General features: G+C 36.3%; 1 long non-coding RNA gene across 1 annotated transcript; it reads left to right on the forward strand.

The window, feature by feature from the left end:
* The first annotated feature begins 477 nt into the window (after positions 1-477).
* LOC131401981 (uncharacterized) lies at positions 478-24424 on the forward strand. The gene is made up of 6 exons (XR_009218162.1): positions 478-594; positions 9799-9862; positions 18850-18945; positions 20181-20378; positions 23785-23842; positions 24405-24424. It is a non-coding gene; the product is annotated as an uncharacterized LOC131401981 (long non-coding RNA).
* Positions 24425-24697: the final 273 nt, after the last annotated feature.

A 24697-nucleotide genomic window follows, 5' to 3' on the forward strand; every position in this document is an offset into this window, starting at 1 on the left:
TAATAGACCCAAGACTCCTGGTTTATTCAACATGGGACTGGCTCGTTGCAGAACTGAGAAATACCTTTTTATCTCTCAAGTTTTAGGCTTATTTAACATTTCATATGGCTATTTTAGATTCCAAATATTATTATCTAGTATAAAAGAGTGCTTTATGTTTTTCTTAATTCTTAAGATGCACAGTAGTCATGAACAGTAATAAGTGTATCATTGAAGAATTATCGTTGGAGCATTGACAGGATTTAAATTCTGTATCTGTACGGTATAATATTAAGTTCTCATTTTAAGCTTTATATTTGAAAAGCCAGATATAGCAGAATATTAATAGTAATGTAATAATCACAAGAGTTTCAACATGGTAATAAAGTGCTAGTAGGCAAGTATGTATTTGGTTTTCAAACGGTATCTAATTGTTCTTATCAGTATCAAAAGATCCTGTTACTGCATGTGTCCTTATGTTTTATTTCGTTTCTTTTAGGTCTCTTTTATTCAAAACCTTGTATTTTGTGTAGAAAGAGTTTACCGTGTGCCTGATTTTGGTGTCTGGGAAAGAGGAAGCAAATATAATAATGGCAGCACAGAGCTACATTCGAGGTAATTTGTTTATTTCTAAGGGTTTTTTTTTTTAAATTTAAATGTGTGGAATTTGAATATGAATAAAAATCAAAAGTATTAGATGGGAACTGTGGTTTCTATGTTAATTTCATCTCTTTTTTTTTTCCTATGTGATGCAGATGAAATTCACTTAAAATTAAACCAGAAGAGTCTGCTCTCAGTGCCCATAAACAGATGCAGGAAAGGAGCAGGGTGTCTTTCCCAGCCTCCCGTGGTGTTAGTACATGCATATCAGCCTCCAGTCCACGGCTTGGCCTTGCTGCTCAGCCAAGTCATTTTCTTTTTCCTCTTTACAATGACACTCTTTGAAAGATCAAGGAAATTAAAATTGCCAAACACCTATGTATATACATTGCATGTAAAATTCCCTTCCATGTTATAGAGCTGATTTTTGTCCTAATCAGAGATACTTATACCCTTCATATAAAACTTAACATTCATTGTTTTCTCTGAGAGGTGTGGTCACCATCTTGAGCTGTGGTTTAGGGGGTTTGAATAAACAAGAATAGTTGATAACTTATGTTAGTAGTTTATGAGTTTCCTTTACTCCTTAGGGTGAGGGAAATAGCTTTAATGACTGATTGCACCTTTCAGATGTTGTAAATTTTTGCCCAGGACGTCATCTTTTAACTAAAAAGTGTAGCTCAGTGAGTCCTATCCATTTCACACTAAAAGATTTAAGAATTTAAAGGTGATTAACTATAGGTCAGTTTAGATCATTGAGACTTGAAGTAGAGAAACAGTTTAAGAAACACTGGTTAAGAGGAATCCACAGCTGTATACTTTTTTGGGTAGAAGAACTAATCACACAGAAAACTAAGCCAATATAAGATATAAACTAAGATATAGAAACTGGCTCCAGATCTCTAGCTGTGTATCATCTCCATGCCTCAGTTTCTTCATCTATAAAATGAAGATAAATAGTTTCTACTTTATAAAGTTGTTATAATGATTGAGTTAATATATATGTAAAGCATTTGAATACCTGGCATAAGTGAGCACTAGAATACAAGTGTACTCACACATTTAAGAATATTTTAATAACAAAGATTGAAACAAAAAGGACTTCAGTTAACTCTTGTTAACTAAAATACAAACATTTTTCTGTAAGTTTTATGATTCATATGAGGCATTTTTATAGTACACAGCAGAATAGTAGCAATCAGTGAAGAAGTCAGTGAAGTGGAGAAATAATTTGTGGGAAAGTTCAGTTCAGACATTAAACAAATTCTGGCAAATATTAAAAATAGGAAGATAATGTTATATTTCAGCCATAATCCAAATGAAGTTCTCAACATTTTCCAGATTATCAAATTACAAGAAAGAAAGTGGATTTGATTAGAAAAGGTGATTTTTAAAAATTTACCTTTCTAGCATTTATGATTTATCAGACCTTTTATCTGCGTTTTAATAACCGTTTGATACATGCCAATGTTATCCCACTGACATTATTTTCAGTATAAAATATTTGGAGTAGGGTTTTTTCAGTTTATAAAAAGTGTAGTAAACTCAGAAAGAACCTTGGGTGAAAGATACCATCCTAGAAAGTGAAGGTGTTGGAAGGTTTCTAGTGAAAAAACAGGCTCCAACTTGTTTTCTTGTAACTAAGGTGCTAATCTTTAATTGAACCATTAAGGATTGTATTTCAAGGCTTGGAAGATCATTATATGATGTTCTTTGCTACCTTTTGCATGCAAAATTAATCTTAATTGTAGCAGGCCAATTATATTCAAATGGATGGGTAATGAAGTTTGCCATTAGGTTTGGATGATGGGTTTTATACATTTAACATTGATCTTTTAATTTTCTATGGTATAACACTTTACAATTCTCCATAAGAATTTTAAACATTTTTTTCAAATGTGTCTGACCTCAGATCTCCACAAGCCTTCTTGGATGTGTCACCTCTGGTGCCAAAAGGGTCTATTTTGACACTGCAGGCGGACTTGGCGCTGATGGACGCATTGATAGCGGTAGTGGTGGGAGGCCAGTATCTTTCTGTGCTCAGGCCTGGGTAGTGGAATGTGGAGCTGCTGCTTAGCCTGTTGCTGCTGTAAGACATCCCAGAACTGTCTGTGCCTGGTTGGATCTGATCTTTACTGCTTAGTGCAATACCCTGTTATATCCTTAAGCTGTCCTCCTCATTTCAGACAGCCTGAAGTAGTCTACAGTAACTCTTGCTGTAAGTACCCATACCACCCTTTTTGCCTTCTGGCTTTCTTTGCCGTTCTCCCTCTAGCTGTGTACTATACGGTCCTCCTTAGCAGGAGTCAGAGAAGAGACAGAGCACAATCTGACTGTTGCCTTGGTGCTCACTAGGGCCTTGGCCAAAGCGACTGGCTTGGTGAATGTTTCTTTCTTCCCTTATCACACTGGGCACATCCCTTCTAAGCTGCAACTTGATCAAAGAAGGTTACCACCCCTAGGCCCCCAAAACGCACACATAGTATTCTGAGGTCAGAGCCTCCCTTTTCAGCATCCATTCTCAGTGGTCCTTTAATAATTGCAATCTGTGGCACTGTCCAGTTTCAGAATATATTTTATTTAGGTCGGGCAGGGAACATTATTGCCTTTTATACGGGAAGAAACTAAGGTTTAGAAGGTTTAGCGATCTCCCCCCGACCCTGCCTTTAAATGATACACCCCAGTAAGTAGTAGAACCAGAACTGGATTCCAGGTGATTGGCCTCCAAGTCCAAAGTTGTTTCTGCTCTTTCACGTTGTATTTTCAAGTCTTAAAAAGTTTTTCTAAAGTTTGAAAGAACAGTAGGGTATATGCTCTTGGTGAAACTGTTATAAGTTTCAAGTATATCTTTGTTTAGTAATCAGTACAGCTTGATTCAGCTTAATGCTTTGATCAGACCCTTCCTGATCTGCCCTTTTCAGCCCCAGGTTTGCTGGTATCCCTTTTAGTCCAAGTTTTTGAATTATTTAGTATTTCTTAGATAAACCCTAGAATTTTTTTCTGAAAGGTGATCTCTTTACATTTATCTGAACCGCATTCTAGCAGCTGCCTCACCCTTTTCAGGGCTTTAGGAAAAGGATCCATTGCTCTAGGCTCACTATGATTTTCTTGAAATGTTTCCTAAGCAAGTGTTCCCTGCTTTCCTGGTTTTTCTGTTGACTTGACTTTCCTCAAGTGACATGCTCCTTTCAGTTTCTCCCAGGGTGTCTGGAACTGTGTCAGCTAATTCTCCTCTTTTCTCTTGTTCAGTCTCTAAGTCTTTAACAAATGCCTATGTATTTTAAAATCCTATATTATTTGATTTAATTACATTTTCCTCCATATATCTTTTTGGTACCTATTTATTGTAGCACTAATTCTTAACCCCCAGAATTACGTATCCAAGTAGTCTTCTCAGCTGCTCCAAGTTGAATTAAAGTATTTTAATCTTTATATTTCCCCTTCCTCATTTATGTGAGGATATTCCTACACCTTGGGACTACCTTTAAACCAAAATTCTTTGTTTTGGAGAAGAGATGAGTCATCTATAAGATGTGAATTGAATCTTCACCAAGACTAACTTTGAATTTTTTGGCTGTTGGGAAGAAAAAGGAAAATTGTACTTAATAACTTAGTAATGTGGATATCTGCCCAAATAGAAAGAAAAGTTTTTGAAACATTAACTCCTAAATAGAACTTTCTATTTAAGAGCTTAATTTCCTTTTTTACTTTGTTAAATCTAATATTTGCGGTACAAAGAAGACTGTAGAAGCAAAGAGAATTTAGAAATTTAGATCTGATTTTTCAGTTTTTTTTTTTTTTCCTGGTTTTATGTTCTATTCGCTTGGCTTTTCCAATAAAGAAAGCCATCACTAAAATATCAGATAAGTAACCATCATATCACCACTTTACTCAGTTTAAGATGTTTTTAGTGACCATTTTATTCCACACAGTGCTTGTTATTTAAAGTAACTACTTAATCTTCTTAAATCATTTTTGATGTTCCAGTCATTGAACTATGATAGAAGCAACTATCCCTCCGTTCTGCTTCATTTTATATATTTTTGCTGTACTGAACAATTCATCAGCACCCATTAAAACTATAGTCCTGTCAAGTCCTTGCTGTTTCAGGGGATATGATTGGGTGGCTCAGGGAACTAAAGCATAGTGTTAATGAGCAGGAGGATGTGAATTTAGTTTTCATGCTTGTCAATGAATTTTTTGGATTCTGTGGTGGGTTATCAATCACTGAGTCCAAACCCATCATCTTTTCTAGAAAAGCTTTGAAATATGCAACAAACCACTTTTATTACAAACTATCTCCCAAGCGAACATTACTTCATTTTAGCCCTGTTAAATGAATGTTGAGGTAACACTTTTCAAGACCAGATTGGTGAATGTTCTACTGGTAGTATTCACCTAATATTAATATATTCAATAACTAATTATAGAGTAATTTAATTTTCTGAGAATGTCTTGTGCTAGTAAAATATTTTTAACTCTTACAACAGTATGTATTATATTTGACAGTAAAATGTAAGATCACATTAGGAGTATGTTTGAGTTTCTAAATAGCTTGCTGTGGCCAGAGATTTAAATAACCAGTGGATAATAAAGTAACATATTTGTGAATTTCAGTTAAGTCCAATTATTTAACCAATTGCATTGGGAAAGAAAGTTAAAAGAGAAAGAGTTCCACGTTTACTCTAGTCCAGGTACAGTGTTTGTTTTTTTTTTGTAATGCTTTATTTAGAAGACAATTTCCAAATTCATCCTTTAGCTGTCTTGTTAAAGACAAAACCTTGAGTTAGCTACATCGTGTATCTCCTCCAGTGCAGTATTTCTTTTGGATATTTGCCTTTTGAATAATTTATTTATTCTCGCTTCTCAAAATACTACAAACAGTCTTCATAACACATGTACCTCACACTGTAAGTGGAGGTTTTCTGGTATTACTCAGTTAAATGCATGTAAATGTTTGTGCGTTGGGGGCTATAAGGGAACTCCTAGGACATCAGGAACACATTCTTAAGCAAGAACACCAGTTGACAATGGATGTTTTTGCATGAACTGTCAGAATAGATGACCCCTAGGGGCTCTCCTAACCCTTAGGTTCCAGGAGTCTAGAATTCTTATGCAGGTACTATTTGGTTTCCATTTGGAGCATGCAAGGCTGAGTATGATTGGCCTACTTATTCTGGGTACGTGATAGAATTAGGAACCTGACTTAGGTTCTTTTCTGGTTACCTATTGTTGCCAATAAACTACCCCCAAATTAGAGGCATAAAACAACAACAATATTTTATTAGTATTAACTGTCATAGTTCTGAGGGTTGCTGGGCTAAGCTAGGTGGTTCCTGCTCAGGGTCTTTTATGCATTTTCCGTCAGTTGTGGGTGGGGTTGGAGTCAGCTTGATGGGTTCCTCACTCAGGTATCGGAATGTTGACTGGAACCTTGGCAGGAGCTGTCTGCCACAAGACTTATATGAAGTTTTTTCATATAGACTTCCTCACAACATGGTGGCTGGGTTCCAAGGTCCAGCGTCACAAAAGAGAGGGCCAGGTGGGGGCTGTATTGCCTTTTATGACCTAGCTTTAGAAGTCATGCAGTATAACTTCCACCACATTCTATTTGTTAGAGTCAGTAAGACCAGGCCATATTCTAGTGAGGGGAATAAGACTCCACCTCTTGATGGGAAGACTGTCAAAGAATTTGCAGACATGTTTTAAACTGGCATATATTTTTCGCTTGGACTTTATACCTTCAGGTTCTAGGCCTTGTCATTTCTCTGTTTTCTTTTTCCTACCTTCCTGTGGGTTCTTCAGCATTTTTTAGAATTGCGTATTGATTTATCTGTAATGGTTTTGAAGGTATCTTTTTGTATAGCTTTTTAGCGATTGCTCTAGGTATTACATTATATATATAAACTGAGTGTATCGCGGTCATTATTTCACCCACTGGAGGCAAATATAGAAGCCTTACCTCCATTTATGTCTTGTTACCCTCCCCCATTTATATTATAGTTATCATAAATATTTTTCCCACATGCATTTAGAACCCACAGTGTTACAACTGTTGCTGTAATTGTCAACATAATTTATAAAACTCAAGAAGAGAAGAAAAACCTATCGTGTGTACCCATATTTTTGCTTCCTATGTTTTTTCTTCCTTTTTGATTGTTCCAAGGTTGATTGGTTGGTTGGTTGCTTGCAATCATTTTGTTTTGAGAACTTACTTTAGTCATACTTTTAGGGTGGATCTGCTGGTGACAGATTTCTTATTTTTCTTTCATCTGGGAATGTCTTGTGTAAATAAATAAACAAATAGGATATATTTACTGGTATAAGATTCTGGGTTGACAGTTCTTCTGTTTCAATGCTTGAAAACACTTGCACCACATCCTTTTAGCCTTCATGGTTTTTGGTAAGCAATTCATTGTCATTCCATTGTTTTTCCCCTATAGGGAAAATGTTGTCCATGGCTACTTTAAAGATTTTTTCTTTGTCTTTAGTTTTCAGAAGTTTTGATGTGCCTAGCATGGATATTTTTATTTTATTCTGATTGAGTTTCACTCGGCTGCTTGAATCTGTAGCTTTTTGTCTCTTGCAAATTGGGAAGTTGTCTGCCATTATTTCAAGTACTTTTTTTTTAGCTTTGCCCTTTTTCTTCTCTCCTTGAGGGAGTCCAATGACATGAATGTTAGATCTTTTGTTATAGCCCCAAAGGTCCCTGAAGCTCTCTTTGTTTTTTTTTTCTAGTCAATTTTTTTCTCTTTTGTTCTGATTGGATAATTTCTATTGTTTTATCTTCCAATTTGGTTATTGTTTCCTCTGTCTCCTCCATTCTGCCATTGATCCTGTCCCTGAGCTTTTAATTTTTATTATTGTAATTTTTCACTTGTAAAAACTTTGTTTACACTTTTCTGTTTCTTAGCTGAGGCTTTCTATCTTTTCATTTGCTTCAATCATATTTATAATTGCTCATGGAAGAATTTTTATTATGGCTGTTTTAAAATCTTTGTTAGATAATTTTAACATTGCTTTCGTCTCAGTGTTAGCATCTATTGATTGTCCTTTTTCATTCAGTTTGGCTGGGTCTGGTTCTAGATATGATCAGTGATTTTTGATTGAGATGTGGACATTTTGAGTATTATGTTGTAACACCCTGAATCTTATTTTAACTTTCTATTTTAGCTATATTTTTTTGGCACCACTCTGCCAGGGGAAGGGGGCAGGGTCATCACCTCATTACTACTGGGTGGGAATGTAAGTCTAGGTTTTTCTTTGATATCCAAGATGGAGACTCTTCATTGTTGCTGGGTCTAGTTGGGATGCCTAGTTCCCCAGTGGGCCTCCACTGATACCTCCTTGGCTAGGAAGGATAGGAGTGCCTCATTACTCATTCCCAGTTGGCCTCTACTTACGTAACAGGGAGAGGATATGGCCTCTTTGCAGCATAGTGAAAGTACTGACTCTCCATTGGACCTCCTCTGATGCCATCCCAGCAGGAAGGGTAGGTTCACCTCATTACTGGCGAGCAGGTGTGGAAGTCTAGGCTTTCCGTGTGTTCTCCACTGATGCTGAAGTGTGAGGGGGGAGACTTCTTAACACTCATTGGTAATGAAAGTCTTGGCTTCCTTCTTGGACTTCTCTGACACCACATGGCAGCTGAGAGGGTTGCAGGCTGGGTGCAGTTCCTTATTATAGACTCAATGTAGAAGTCTAGGTTCCCCACTAGCCTTTACAGGAGTGAGTGGGGGTAGGGCCACAGTTTTCTTTTCTTGAGTGGTTCTTCTCTAAATTTTAAATTGTCTAAATTTTGAGTGGTTGTTGTCTATTGTGTTTTGCTAGGCTATCCTTTTCCTGGTCCTTTGGCTAGAGAGAGCAGGCTTCTGTTGGGGTTTTTTTTAATGCACCCACTGGCATTTCCTGATTTTTGGCTTCTTTAGCTCTAAGTCTGGTATATTGGAGGCAAAAAGGAAACTCAAGGAACTTACCAAGTGTTGTTCCTAGAATCCTAAGGCTCCTAGCCAGTCTGCCTTTCCATCTTTCTGAGCCTTTTTATTTTTGTTATGTGATGTCCAGAGTTTTTTGTTGTACTTAGTGAGAGAAATAGGGAAACTTATGTCTACTCCACTTCCCCATCCATGTATTTTAAAAGGTTTCCCACCTATTTACTATCCTGTAATAAAAGTAATGCATACTTGAGAACATTTCATGTAAACAACACATTGAAAATGTAGATAATGATGATTTGAATAGCTTAGAACAGTGGTTCTCAAATTTAAAGTGTATTTAACCCCCTGAGGGGCTTTTTAACACTGATTGTTGGGCCCCACTCCTGGAAAGGAGTGAGAACTGGCATTTCTAACAAGTTCCCAGATAATGCTACTGCTCTGGGGACCACACTTTGATAATCACTCCTTTAGAGAAATGCTGAAATGATGACAGATCATTAATTTTAAATAATTTTAATGGCATATGCATTTGCTTTTAATAAAAACAGAAAAAATGCAATAAGTAAAATAAACTGGATATTAGATCTAAAATATTTAAATGTTATTTATAGGATGACAGTCATATTTTTAATGAAATTTGGGTCTTCCCATTTTCCAGCACTATTGTATGTGGCATTTGAGAGGGCAAAGGAGTACGTATTTTATTATAAACAGAACAATATAGCAAAAAATGAGAGGTATGATGATCAGTTGTTTTGTGAGCATAAAGTAATGCCTATTTTATTGGACTCTAAGCAAAGAGTATTTGAATGGGTATATTAAACCCCACTTGTGGTAAGTGTATGATGTGCAAGAACTTTTTTTAAGGCTCAGAGTTGATGTCAGAAAAGCTCTTTTACATTGATCTGAGCTAATGATGCGCAACCTTGTTATTACTGTGCACATATCATTATAATATACCTTCCTCTAAAGTTCATCTTTTTTTTTTCTTGAGTTAGTGAATATAAATGATACTGGAATTAAAACTACTCCCATCAATAGTATGACCATTTGCCTAGATCAAGGGGAACTTAGAAATATTTTTCCCAGAAGATCACTAACTATAAAAAAGAGAAATTAAAATAGTGAAATGTCAGACTGCGATCTCTTAGACATTATTCTTCCTACAGAAGTTGTTCTAAGTTTTAATAAAGAAACTTACTTGTGAATATTCATCAGATAATGGTTCTTATTTTGTAGCCAGATATATTAGAGTTATAAAGTATTTCCTTTTCTCTTTTAGCTCTGTTGGCTTAGCAAAAGCAGCTCTAGAAGCAATTAATGGATTCAACCTCTTTGGCAACCAGGTAAAAAAAACAGCAATAGTAACAATAAACTGTGATTGTTTTTTTGAGTTATGTTTTTAATTAATTTGGCCATTCATTAACCAAGTTGTTCCTTATGATCAGAGAATGTCTGAAATTTATGTGGCAGACCATGGTTGAACAGACTTTCCTTTGAATATGATTTGCCAGTTAAATTTTAGTTTTCTAACTAAAAAACATTGCTTAATTAGAAAAAAAAAAATCTCTTCATAAAGAATTCTCATTGTCTTTGTTCGCTAGCTTTTTCCTCAGGTCTCTTGTTGAGCTTTCACAGTTTTAAATATTCCTAGCCTTATATATCATATATTTTCCATATTAGTTCTCATGTTGGTTTCAAATTAATGTAAATCTTATGTAGAGGGGAATTTGTGTAATATGTGCAGCCAAAGAATTGGAATTTTTAATCCTAGCTTAACCCTCAACTGGCTGTAATTATATGTCTAAATCTCATTTTCTTCGGGATAAAAGAGAAATCCTAAGGGTTGCCTTAAATTTTCTTAAAACAAGATCTTTAACAAGTTTCTGCACCCAATCAAGTGACCATGGATTGAGTTGTCAATGAAAGGGAATAAAATGTAGGAATACAGGTTATTACTTTGGATCAAGAAGTAGGCTAATTGTCTTTAGCAATTTTTGTAAAGATTCTTAAGATGGGAGGGCAAAGGAAGTTTCCAGCTGATATTATAATTAACCCTAAGCTATTAAAATACTTGGTGGTCTAGTGGTTAAGATTCAGCACTCTCGTTGCTGTGGCCTGAGTTTGTTTCCCGGTCAGGGAACCTCACCACCCATCTGTTGGTTGTTATAGTGTGGCACCCATGTGTTGCTGTGATGCTGAAAGCTATGCCACTGGTATGTCAAATACCAGCAGGGTCACCCGTGGTGGACAGGTTTCAGGGAAGCTTCCAGACCAAGGCAGACTAGGAAGAAGGACATGACCACACATTTCTGAAAAAATTGGCCATGAAAACCCTATGAATAGCATTGGAGCATTATCTGATACAGCACCAGAAGGTGAGAGGATGGAGCAAAAGGACCAGGGGGGGTTCTGCTCTTCGGTACACAGGGTCACTAGGGGTCGGAACGGACTTGATGGCACTAAAACAACAACCAATTAAAATGCCGAGTCAGTAAAAATATGTTTTAGGAAGTTATGCAGATATGCAAAAGGTAACATGTTTTTTGTTATGGCAATTATAATACTATATACCCGAAGTCTTGAATTTAAGAAAGTTTTAAGTTGGAGTGTTATAGTACAACTGCCTCTCTTTCACTCCCTACATCCACAAACTCACTTCTGTTCTCACTCTAACTTCCTCTTGGAGGATGGACTCTGCTTACATCCAGGACATGAAGAATGAAGAATGAACATAGACATGAATGGATTGGGAAGAGGGGAGCAGCACCTTATTTTGGGTGCCCAAGACTAAATCGCCCACTTCCCACACTCTTCCTCCTCTCTCAAGACCTCTGGCTGGAGAAATGGAGAGATCAGAGCTCCTGGGGGTTTGAGGGGTGTGAGCCTATCGAAATCATGATTATTAATATTATGCCTCTCCTGGAGATTCTTGGTGCCTCTGGCACTGATCTCTTGGCTTATGTCAACATTTCTTTCTCACTGGAAGAGTCAACATACTCATGGAAGTCCCACATGTATCCTTCAGTACTTCTCATTTCCTTTTCACCCTTGCCTCACTCTCAGTACATTCATTTAAATTAGTGTGTACGTGTGTATGTATGAATTTGTGTGTGTATATGTGTGTGTGTATGTCTGTGTTTGTGTTTGTGTATGTATATAGGTATATTAGATAGATAGGTAGGTGGGAAGGAAGGAAGGAGTGTGGCATAAAGGTATAAAGGCATAAACATGGCATAAAGGTATGGCATTGTAGCATTATTTATGATGGCCAAGATATGGAAACAACCTAAGTGTCCATCGATGGATGAATGGATAAAGAAAATGTGGTAAATATATATACAATCATGCGTCACGTTGCGATGTTTTGGTCAACAATGGACTGCATATATGATGGTGGTCCCATAAGATTAGTACCATGTAGCATAGGTGTGTAGTAGGCTATACAATCTAGGTTTGTGTAAGTACACTCTGTGATAGTCATACAATGATGAACAGCATACAGTGTGCCTAACAGCACATTTCTCAGAACATATCCCCATCATCAAGTGATGCATGACTATACAATGGAACATTATTTAGCTATGAAAAAGAATGAAATCTTGACATTTGTGACAACATAGATGAACCTTGAGGGCGTTATGCTAAGTGAAATAAGTCAGACAGAGAAAGACAAATAGCATATGATCTCACTTATATGTGGAATCTAAAACAACAAAACACCAAGCACATATATACAGAGAACAGATTGGTGGATGCCAGAGGTGGGGGGTGGAGGGTGGGTGAAATAGGAGAAGGGGGTCAAAAGGCACAAACTTCCAGTTATAACATAAGTCATGGGGATGTAATGTGTATCATGGTGACTATAGTTAATAATACTGTATTGCATATTCGAAAATTGCTGAGAGAGTAGATCTTAAAAGTTCTCATCACAAGAAAGAAAATTTTTGTAACTATGTACGGTGATGGATGTTAACTAGACTTATTGTGGTGATCATATTGCAGTATATACAAATATTGAGTCATTATGTTGTACACCTGAATCTAATATAATGTTATACGTCAATTATACCTCAATTAAAAAAAAAGAATGGCATTGTATTTGGAGTCAGGAGACTCACTGTATGCTCTGTACTCCCACCAGTGAGTTCTGTGACATTGGCTAGTTGTTTACCTGTCTCGGCTTCCTCATCTAAAAAAATAGGAATAATGATACTAGGACCTAACTCAGAAGGTTTTCATGCAAATAAAAAGCTTAGTATAGTGCTTGGCAAAGATTAAACCCTCAATAAATATTATCTCTTGTTATTGTTAATGAAGTACTGGTAATGTTAAAGAAGGGAAATGAAGAGATTGGACTGAAAAACCTCTAGAGAGTATCTCAAGGAGACTTAGAGGAGTCATGGACTAAATCAATAGTGTTACAGCAGCAGTCTGGAAAGATACAGGTCTTGCTCGTCTGCCTTCCATGGCATACCAAGTAGTGTGCTGAATGGAGTTTTGTGTCTAGGTTGGACGTTATAAGGTATTGGTCAGCTCTTTTTTGCAATCGTGCCATCTCCTTTGATGTCCCTGAGTCTTAGTGTATGTTGCTTATGTGTCTGGTATATATACTACATATATGCCTCCACCTACATAGAAGCCCACACGTATACATGCTACCTTTCCTAACTACCCATCTTTCAGGGCTCTGTCTTCAGCCTACTTTTCCCAGGAAGCTTTCATAGATCTCTTAGCCATAACTCTAAAAGCACTGAATTGCTCTACTATACTTTCTGATTCTGAGTTATAAATATACTGCTAGAATTGTTCCTCAGCCATAATGTCTCAGTCTTGGCTGCACAGTGCAATTATTTGCAATACTGATTGCTGGGCTCTACCCCTGGAGATTCTGATTTAATTGGTCTAGGGGGAGACCTTGGCCTTGAGATGTTTCCAACTGCCCAGGAATTGTAATGTGCAGCCAAGGATGAGAACGACTGCTCTAAGCAGAGTTAATATTGACCTTGGTTAGCTCATGTCCATTCCCAGCAGAGCTGTGTGCCAAATGTTTGCCGAGTTGACTATTCGTTGAGTATTTTGGATGGAAATATAGACAAATAATGTCTTATTCCTTTAGCCACATAGATGTCACATGTTGCAAGTGGAGCTCTCCATGTTCCTTTTTTTTGGATAATATCAAACAGTATCCTAGTTTTACCAATTCCCTTTCATTTTTGTTTCTGATGTGGAGAATTACAGAAACCTGACTTTGTTAATGTTAAAATTCCCACCTCTACAGCAAAGTTAAAAATATACCTGCTAAATAGTAGCACATTTAAGAGTGCATGTGATCTTTTCAGTGTTTAATCATTTTATCATATTGCTCCATGTACTTCAATGGGCTGTGGTCTAATTAAAAGTCAGTGGCTGGGAAAAGAACTGATATAACAAAGAAATGTTTTTATTCAAATGAAAACCTATAGAAACCTCCTCAAGATTTGAGGGATTTCAGATCAGATGAATATTCTCAGCTATTTCCAAAAACTGTTGATGTAGTGTTTTAGAAGACCTGATCATGTGTCTTTAACTAAATTAATTTAGAGCTTTGAAAAAGTACACCTATTGATCGCAACTCAGACAATCTTAGATCTTTGGAGCTGGAAGGGCCCTTCTCTCAAAATGAGTGGTCACAGAGTTGAGGTGGCTTTTCACTGGTCATGCAACAAAGAGGCAGAACAGGAATTAAACCAAAGCCACTTGGGAATGAATCTGGAATATCAACTATTAGTACAGGAAATCTTAAATCTTGAATGCTTTCTACCTTTAGAGGTGAGAACTGTGCATTTGCTTTTGAAAACTTTTAAGCCATTTTCTTCTTTTTCAAAAAATTTAATTTTTTTTGTTGAGGTGTAATCGACATATTAGTTTCAGGTGTACAACATAATGATTCAGTATTTGTATGTATTATGAAATGATCACCATAATAAGTCTAGTTAACATCCAAACCCACATGTAGTTACAAATTTATTTTTCTTGTGGTGAGAACTTTTAAGATCTACTCTCCTAGCAACTTTCAAATATGCAGTACAGTATTGTTAACTGTAGTCACCATGCTGTATATCACGTCCTCATGACTTATTTATTTTATAACTGGAAGTTTTTACCTCTTGACCACACTATTTTCTTCTTAATTGTTGAACTTCTGAATGAGACATCCACTTGGCAAACAGCGTGAAAGGCTTGCCTTTTGCCCTTTTTGTGCTTCAGTATATGAGCTAAGACAAATGTTAATTTTTATTTTTATGGAAAATTGTTGGGTGGAATAAGCTTTTAGCTTTGATAATGGTTATTATGTGTTCTTACACTTCCTTTCTTCTTTTTTTTAAAATGTCAGACTTGTCTTATTATTCAAGGAAAAAACCTTATCATTTAAATCTTCCCTTTGAAAGCAAGTTATTTTTCTTTGGCAGAAAATATCTAAGAAGAAAATGTGATAAAATGGCCTAATGTCTTTAGTGATAAGTTTATAATAAAGGCTAATTTGGAGCATTTAGAAACATACTCATCAATATGAGAATCACATATTTCATCATACTTTCAAATATGTTCTCTATAAATATAGTGACATATATAATATTTAAGTGATATTTGACAATATTTAAATAATAATTTTTAAATAAATTATAATTCACACTCAGCAAATGTCATAGACATGCTAAGCAACAGTTTTGTGGTTCCTGGGTCTGAGTCTCAGCTCTCCCCTTTCTGAAACCCTAAGAATTACTACTCAGGTTCATCTCGCTCTGTAGTTGGAAAGTTCTTTTAACGCATGTGAGTAGAATCTTCTGTAGAAAAGAGAAGCATGGCTTGTGAGAGGGGCTGCTGGAAGCTACTGTTGGGCCAGTAAGTAAAAGTTGACTATTTACATGCCCATTGCCACCACAGCCATGGTGCAGAGGGGTAATTCCCATCAGTAAATATCCTTTCTGTAAGAATCCTGCTCTCCAGGCTCTGCCACGGAGCTCAAGAACAGCTTAATGCTGAACTAGGGAAGAAAGTCTCCTGCTCGTAGTTCTGTGGTATGATTTTGCGTTCAGAAGAACAGAAATCATGTGTAGTAGATACACTGAGTGGGTTCATCTTGTTTTATGCTTTGATGCTATGTGGCAGCAAGCCTATTAGCTCAGCTTCAGAGAAGTGATTGATGGGGTAAAGGCAGGCCCAGACAATCCTTCAAATCATTTCCCTTTGAATTGAGACTAAAGAGATCAGCAGTGTCTTATGGTCATAGATGTCACCCTTGGCTTTAGGTACCATCTCAAAAGTGTTTGTTGCAGTCATGGAGTCTGGGGTAGATGGTTCAGTGCAGCTCTTCCCCACCATTGGAACTCAAGTCCCCATGACAGTGGTTAGGTTGAATCATCTTCTAGTGTATTTACTAGAAAGTAGTCATAGAAACTCAGTTTGGGAATACAGTTTGAGCTATCAGTCTTAAAATATGCTCTGTAGATGGAGTCAGGATATGATGGTAGAGTTGTGATAATTTCAGGAAATGGAAGATGAAAATAAAATATACAGTGTTAATCAGATACTTTGGAGTGACATATACATATAAAACATCCTTTCATATTCCTGGTTTTGATTGGAGAAATCACAATACTGACAAATGAGCTGAGGCCAGAATCTAAAAGGTAATGACTAGAGAAATTGCTCATGTTATGCAGAGCATTCAAAGCAATGCAGACATATCAAACTTCCTTTGAAATTTGCAGGCATAAAATTAATGTGTCTGATGATTTAAAGTTGGTGATAATTAATTCCATAAGTAGGGTCTCCTTGATGACTTTCTTAAAAATTTGCTTCTGAAGAGGAATAGGTGCCCATGGTCTTAGGGGAATTTTATGGTGAATTTTATCTTCCTGTGAATCTTGGCCCTATGCCTAAGCATGGTATATTTTTTAAGAGGACAGCCACACAATATAGTTAACTAGCATTTGCTCTCACTGTTAAAATCCAGTAATATTATGAAATTATTTTTCCCTTTGTGCATATTTCTTAGAGGCTGGCAGAGGAAGAAACCTGAACAAATACTTTGATGAATTTAGATAAATAAACCATTTATTCGTGGCCAGAAAATAGAAATTGGCTTGTTTATATTAATCAGATAATGGCAAGAATTGCCAAATTTGCTATTTCACTTCATTATTTATAAATTACACTAATTAGATTTTATCTTTTAAAAATTCAGTTCAGGGCAGACTGATTTGGCATGCAATTAACTTTATTAATTATGAGCCTAAGGATAAATTATAAGTCCTGTTATTTTGTGTATTCACAGGCTCCCAACATCTCATACCTATTCATTTCTCTGCTGTTTGTTCTAACTACCCTGCCTGCTCCCCTTCCCACAAAAATTCAGATCCTAGCTTTGGTCCTTGCCTTCTCCATGAAGTATCCCAGGTTCCCTATTTTGCTTTTTTTATGTTACCTTTAGAGATTTATTATCATTATTATTCTCTCATCTAAGCCACTCACTTGGTACATAGGCCCATATCTTGGTACATCGTCATGTATTGCCTGCCATGTGCAGTCTTTTTGTTTTGTTTAATATTCATCTGGTTAGGACTGATTATCACCTGGGTCAGCTCCTTGAGAGCAGAGGTCAAGTTCTATCTTGTTTTCCTCAAAGCAGAGAACACATCACTCTGACAGTGGCAGATACTGCATGAAGCTTTGTTGAATTCAATTTTGTCAGTGGATATGAAAACTAGGGAATTTCAAATAATAGAAAGGACAGTTTAGCGTTAATCTGGTTGTAGAATGACAGCCTCACTCATTTCTTCTTCATTTATTAATTTACTCGTCAGAGTTAAAACAGATTTAAGAAATGATATTATGAATGAGAAATCATTCTATTTTTTTTTTTTTTTGGTGAGGAAGATCAGCCCTGTGCTAACATCTGCAAATCCTCCTCTTTTTTTGCTGAGGAAGACTGGCCCTGGGTTAACATCTGTGCCCGTCTTCCTCCACTTTATATGGGACGCCGCCACAACATGGCTTGCCAAGCGGTGTGTTTGTGCGCGCCCAGGATCCGAACCGACGAACCCCAGGCTGCCGCAGCGGAGCATGCGCGCTTAACCACTTGCACCACCGGGCCGGCCTGAGAAATCATTCTATTTTATGAGCTAATACTCATGTATGTACATGGGTTAACAGGGAAAATGTACATATAGTGAGTCTGATATTTGGAGGTAGGGCCTAGTACCACTAGACGTTGAGTTTCAGTCTAGGTGATTGATTTGAGGTATTTTAGTTTCAGAGTGAATGCGTCTTTGAAGTTGGTGAGAATTAGAATGATAGTTCTCTTCTTCCTTTCCCCATGTGTTTTTCTGAGTATTCTCTTATAATGGAAGCTGTATTTGTATTCCAGTTTCATTCTCTGTGTTTTCAAAATGTTTAGCTCCCCAGTAAAAGAACAAAGCTATGTTTACTTACGGCTATGCTCGTAAATATGGAAAGCACTAATGGCTAAATATTAAATTTTTTTTAACTTGGTTAGCAGACCAATTGACATTTTTTGTTACACCTGTCTTTTTGTTCAAGTTTTTTGGCTCTTACTTGAAAGATATTTTTTATTGTGGGAAATTGTATAACTTAGTGGTTAAGGTGTGGGCTTCTGTGTTAGAGACTTGATTTTGAACCCGTGCTCTGTTAAACTAAGATTTAGCATCTTTTTCAGTAAAATGGGGATAATAATCCTCTATATATGGGGATTAAATGAGATAATCCACGTGAAGCATAAAGCACAGTGCCTGACACACAGTGAATATTAGCTTTTATTTGCATTTTTATTATTTGAGATTCTCCTGTCTCTATATTTTAATCAAGTAGTTTTTATATCTATAATTCTAGATTGTATCTAAATTTGCTTAGTTTGATCATATAATCAACATTCTTTATTAGGACTGTACAATTCAGATTTTGTGAACTCAAATTGGTTCTTGTTTTATTCCTTGTCAAAAATGTGAGTAAACTATTTGTATTTTTATTAACATAAATATCCTTAATTGATTAGGTATCTTATAATCAATACATTTTGATTTATAAGAAGACTGAGGAGAAATAGGGAAATGTAAAAATAACATTTTTTATGATTATAAAATGAATGTTTATTGCAAGAAATTTGGGAAATGCTGAAAGTATAAAAAAAGAAAATTAAAATCTTCTGTAATGCCACTCTCGATGCAACCAATGTTAGTGTTTTTGTGAAATTTCTTACAGTCAAAATGCCCAACGTTCTACAAGTCGTTTTTTCTTAATTTAGGAAATGTTTTTCTCTTTCTCGTTCCAGGGCTGTTCTTGGTCGGTTATATTTGTGGATCTCGATGCTCACAATCGCAATAGGCATACTTTGTGCTCACTCTTACCCAGAGAATCAAGATCTCATGTGAGATATTTTTATGATAAATTAATATGAGCTATCATTTATGATTGTTATGTAATTTTGTTTACTTTTCTAAGAATGTGTTCCAGAATGTTAGAGGTTGCCAGCAGAGAAGAGAAGAGAGAATAGACGTTGCCTCTCACTTGCCTGGTCTGTGGAGGTCTTGTTCAGGAAGTGAGCAGAGCTGTGGACAAAGCTGCTTTGTCTTTCGAGTCTTTTGTAGAACAGGAGAAACGTAGACCTTTTATTTTTTCAGGAGGGAGTAGCAACATTATACCAAAATGAATTTTTTTGTCACAGAATATTAGAAAAATATTTTTCATAATTTATATTCCTTTTGAATAAAATTATTTTTCATGCTTCTTTTCTCTCATTCGAGTCACAATATTTTGGTCTGATAAACTTTTATATGCCTATAGTATGCAATTGCGGATTTTTATAGGGGTTATTTATGGCTCTATTCTTAGAAAACACTCAAAATGGAATAATTTAATTATTTAAAAATAACTGTTTTATAGAAGTAATGCAGGATTATGGTAAAAGAAAAACAAAACCCACAAATAAGCAAATAATAATAATATAATATCCACTCATTATTCCACCACTCAGTTATAATCTTAGGGTGACAACATTTGTGTTTATATGTTTTTATATATTTTTATATACATATATACTTTTCATTTTATAATACTGGGAGAATATTGTTCATAATATTTGATAATCTGGTTCTATGAATGGACATGTTTCCAGATCAATAAATGTTTCTACAATATAAACTTTAATGGCTGCTAATTTGCTTATCTAATTGTTGGACATTTAGATGGTTTTGTGTTTTTCACTGATACCAAAAAATTGTTATGAGAAACTAAGTTTTAATGATTAGTTATTGGTGTTAAATTTTTACACACTGCCTTAATTAATATCTTAAAGTTTGAGTCCAGTGTTGAACCTTGAAAATACTCCTTATTGGTGAATAAAGTTTTATCTCCTCTGTAAGCTTCACTAAACCATACCATATAAGCGTCTGTGTGTCCCTTGCAGCACAGCAATCTCACTGTCAGTTAAAGACTTTTATTGACTTATTTCTTGACTTATTTCTTATTTATTTACCTTTTATTATCTATTCCTTATTTATTGACTTATTTTTATCGGCTTTTCATCTCCATGATTCTCCTTGGGCTGTGTTGATCATATCACTGCCGGCACTTACAGTCCCTTCTTTTTTTTATTGCTGCCAGAACACAGATGCTGCCCTGCTCCCCTGCATCACTTATCCTGCATTTGCCCTGGATGATGAAGTTCTGTTTAGCCAGACACTTGATAAAGTGGTTAGAAAATTAAAAGGAAAATATGGATTTAAACGTTTCTTGAAAGATGGATATAGAACATCACTGGAAGATCCCAACAGACGCTACTACAAACCAGCTGAAATGAAGGTATCAAAAACTATTCCATATCAGAGCATAACAGAGTGGTCAAAAGCACCGATTGAGGAGTCAGACTTCTTGGGTTTGACTTCTGGCTCTGCTACTTACTAGCTGTCTGGCCTTGGGCATGTTAATTAACCTCTCTGTGTTAATATTCTTCACTGGTAAAATAATAGTACCTACTATTATTGGTCCTATTATTGAGGTTCTTGTGAGGATTAAATGAGTTAGTATATATAAAAATGCTTAGATTGGTGCTTCGCACATCGTAAGCACTTGATAAGTGTTAGCTCTTACCACCAGTGAAGCCCATTTGCTCATATGGAGCCATATTGATTCATCGGGTGAATAATTCTTCTTTCACACTTTCAGAACTCTGCCTGCCTGTTTCATACCATTTGTCTCATGTAATAGAAAATATCTATTTGTGATCCAATTTTCAATCTGTTAAGCAAATGCTCTTTTTTTTTGTTTCACTTAGACACTTCCCTTTGAAATATAGTCCTCTAAATAATTAGTTTTAAAAAATTTTCTATTTCAAATATACATATGTACCACTATATCTAGATTTATACTAGGTGTTTTTAAGCTGTCCAGAAAACTATAACACCCCCCAAAATGGTAAGTGTGCCTCCACATTGCTGAATACAATTAGTGGAGTAGATTGAAAATTATTTTTGTAAGCATTGTCATAATTTTGACTCATTCACTGAAGATAGGGAAAATCCCATGAATCTGTATATAAAAAATGTCCAGGCAGCATGGTACCTTGTAATTTGTTTGACAATTAAATACTCTTTTAAAATTTAGTATACACTTAGTTTTGCAGAACAGCGAGACACACTATTTATCATTTTATTTAATTTCACAACTGACTATCATTTGGGAGCATTAGGAGCCATTGTATTGTGTACATCTTTGAAACCTTACAGCAGTCTGTTAGATTGGGCCAAAAGATCCGTTTATCTCTTAAACACCTTGAGATGTTTCTTTTCTATTTAATACCTTTCCTGTGCTGATTTGCAGCACTTACATTTGAACTGGACCCCCTGTAACTACCACCCTGCATACCTTCAAGTTTGGATCAGTCCAGCAGGCTCTCTCTATTTCCCACCTGTTGCTGAGCACCACTGAGAAAGGCCACAGCAGTGTGGATAGATGCCACCCCGGATTTAGGACATCCATCTTGGTTCAGTTCTCATCATTGCTTTCACTGCTTGTTAGTTCTGCTATGTGACCCTGCCAGGGACTCCTCTTATAAGCTTTTCAAAATTTTTTCCATTTGTACTCAAGTTCCCAGACTTGACTTCTCACTTTCTACTTGTTAGCCTTACATTTCTGTTTGGCCTCCTCCACTGCGTCTATCCTTCATCCATACTTACCTCCATCTCTCTTGTCTCCCAGAAGTTGCTGTCTGTTCTTCATTCTAAGGCTAACCCTCCATATGTACACCCCATCCTGTTCTCTTTTACTTCCTAGGATTCTTGCTGTATCATTTGTCTTCTTCCCTGATAGATAGGTGTCTGTTTTTATCTCTTTCTTTTTGTCTCCGCATCTTCCCCACTTCTTCCTTTCTGCTGTTTTGCTTCCCTAACTCAAATCAGCTTCTTTTTCTTCACATAAACACAATGAAGTTCATCATTAAAAAAACAAACAAAAAACTCTCCCTCACCACTCACCCCTGTCTGCCTCCCATCGCCTCTCTCTTTGTGGCTACACTTCTGAAAAGCATGGTCCATTCTAGGTGTAGTACCTCGTTTGCCTCTACTCACTCCTTCACCTTATAACCCTGCTCCTCTTCCCAGTACTTCCGGTAGTTGTGCTGGCTTCAGTCAGTTTAGGTCACTGGGTCATAGTGATGGTTTTCTGGCCTTATATCACTTATTTCCTTGGCATTTGGGTGTCTTAACTGAGTTCTCTTACTTGGAACTTTTTCTGCAACCCCATTCTCTTCCTGACTCTGCTTACTTCTCTCACTGTCTTTGTTAGTCTCCTCTGCAGGTTCCTCTTCTTCCCCCTCTTAAATATTACTCTTCTCCTGGGTTCCATCCTTACTCTTCTGCTATTCATGCAATCATAGCTATCACTGTTAACTTTAGTGTCTCTATCCCTAACTCATACTTCTCTCCAGGAGTGCCCTACCATGTATCCACCTGCCTTCTGGACGTCCTCCCTTGGATGCCCTGCAGTCTGCTTATGTGCGTCTCCCACTCTTCTGCCCAGGTCACAAACCTGAGAGTCATCCTAGGCACTTCACTCTCACTCACCCCTCGTTGTCACTCACCAAGGCTGACAGATTTAACCTTCCTCTCTATTAACTCCTTGGTTTAGGCTAGTGGTTCATAACCAAGAACAGTTTTGCTCCCCAGGGGACATTTGACAATATCTGCAGACATTTTTTCATTGTCACCACTTGGTGGGTGCTACTGGCATCTGGAGGTAGAGGCCAGGGATCCTACCAACATCCTGCAATGCACAGGATAGCCCCTACAACCAAGAATTATTTTGCCCAAAATGTCAATAAATGCTGAAGTGGAAAAACCTTGGTTTAGGCTATCATCTTTTCTCTTTGGATTATTCCCAGCAGCCTTCCAATTGGTCTCATTTCTTGCCCTAAAACTCTCTTCAACACTGCCTGCTGTCCATCTAGCAAGTAAATCTAAGGAATAAATCTGATCCTGCTCAGTATTCAACAGTGGTTCTGTGTCGCCTCCAGATCAAAGTCTTAGTCTCTTAGCGTGACCTGCCAGGCTCTTCTTGATCTGGCTGGCCTGGCCCCCCTGTTGGGCTTCAGCTTTCACTATTTCTTCCTTGCTTGTTCCAGAAATACTGAATTGCTGGTAGTTTCTTTAAGAAACTTTGTGCTTCCATGCATATGTAGTTTATACTTTTGTTTCTCTGTGTGGAGTTCCCTTAGCTCATCTCCCTGGAGAAATCCATCAAGCATTAGCTGAAGCATCTCTTTTCCTATAAACCCTTCCCTGACCCCCTAGGCAGACTTGGGTCTTTCATTCCCTGTGTTTCTGGTATATCACGTATATAGATTTCATCGGGTGCTACAGTTGTTCGTTTACATGCCTGCCTCTCCCCTAGGCTGTGAGCTCTTGAGGGCAGCTTCTCTGTCTTTTTGTCTTCACAGCCCTCTGTCTAGTTGGTGCCAGGCATTGCCGAGTACTTCGTAAATGCTTATTGAATGAATGACTACTGTGTGTGATGGATTAAATGAATGAGCGTTTGAATAATAAGAGTTCTGAGAAAAATTTTTAAAAAAGAACAATGAAACTACTTATAAATCAGTCCAATTTTGTTATTACTATAAATGAATCTTTTATGTACATCCTAACTATAATTATTCTAATTAATATAATTTTCTAATTAATTTAGTGAAATTTTCAATATTTTATTTTTGTTTTAGCTATTTGATGGCATTGAGTGTGAATTTCCCATATTTTTCCTTTACATGATGATTGATGGTAAGTGAGCTTTCCTCCTGAAATTTAAGCTATAGGATATAAGTGGTTTAAAGAAGAGAAAAATGAAATATGACTCCTTTCAGCTAGCAAAATAGACTGCACACAGTGATGTTAACTGCTCTGCATTTTTGTATGCTACTCTTCTGCTTTCTGAGTGAATATTAAATCATTTTCTGTCAAAGAATTTAAAAAATTAAAGAAATACTTTATTTAAAAAATGATGCAAACATATTTTCATATTTGCAAAGAAGTTTTTTTATGAATAGAAATCACGAATACCATAATTCGTAACATGGTGAATATCTATAATATTTACACATATAAATAGAGATATTTCAATTAAAATTCTGTTTTCGATTCTAAATGCTAACATGACCTTCTAAAATCAATTTCCTGAAAAAATATCACACACGTTTGCATTACCTTTTTCAATTTTATTTTTATCATTTATGTAGAAAATTACCAAAATAATTATAACTGGGCTAATAGATTTTCCTAAGGTAAAATTTCTGTGGTGCTTATTGAGCTCAGATGCTGTCGGATTTTATATTTTACATTTTAGGAGTTTTTAGAGGCAACCCCAACCAAGTAAAGGAACATCAGGACCTCCTGACTCCAGTGCTTCATCAGACCACAGACGGCATAGTTGGCTTGTTTTTCAAGAAATTCTTCCTCCTGATATTTCCTTCACATTCCTTTGAAATACGTAAATGATTGCTTTTTAAACAGAACAATTTATTTAAATTGAAAAAAATGAATGAGATCTTGAATGAATTAGAAAGAATAATTTATTAATTTGCTATAATAAATTTGTTTTTATAAAAGGAGTTCATTAGGCAATACAAGGCTGGAGGC

The sequence above is a fragment of the Diceros bicornis genome, assembly GCF_020826845.1.
Source record: "Diceros bicornis minor isolate mBicDic1 chromosome 3 unlocalized genomic scaffold, mDicBic1.mat.cur SUPER_3_unloc_1, whole genome shotgun sequence".
Lineage (NCBI taxonomy): Eukaryota > Metazoa > Chordata > Mammalia > Perissodactyla > Rhinocerotidae > Diceros > Diceros bicornis.